Below are 515 nucleotides of genomic sequence, written 5' to 3'. Positions count from 1 at the left end.
TTATAAGATCCAACTCAGGAATTAAACTTAAAAATAATTGAAAATGAGAAGACACAGAAGCAAGACACAACTCCAGACTTCCAGCTCACCAAAAGCAAACCCATGGGGCAATGAGGTGGAACAATTCAAAAGCCACCCAGCTGGACTCTGAGAAATGGGAACAGCAGAAGTAACAAAGCAGAACAAAGAAGCTCTAGGAAAAAATCCAATCAATAATAATTTGTCAGAGATTAAGAGATTATGGCAGTGATGAAGGGCATGATTACTAAATCTAGAGAAGATATAGACTAAAACTAGAGGAGCTTAGGAAAATGATAGAACCTATTAATGCTCAACACAGGAAAGAAATTGAATCAATGAGACAAAGAATCAGCTATTCGAGATCAAAGATTCTATTGAAAGTATATGAAGTAGAATAAATCAAAGTGAGGACAGACTATCAGGTCAGAAGACAAGATTATAGTTAGTGATCATGAAAACAAACAGGATTTAAAAATCGCAAGACAGCAGGAGAT

The sequence above is a fragment of the Octodon degus genome, unplaced genomic scaffold (genome assembly GCF_000260255.1).
Source record: "Octodon degus isolate 3935 unplaced genomic scaffold, OctDeg1.0 scaffold00228, whole genome shotgun sequence".
In the NCBI taxonomy this organism is placed as follows: Eukaryota; Metazoa; Chordata; class Mammalia; order Rodentia; family Octodontidae; genus Octodon; species Octodon degus.
The sequence above is the reverse complement of the archived record's forward strand: the minus strand, read 5'-3'. Positions refer to the sequence as shown.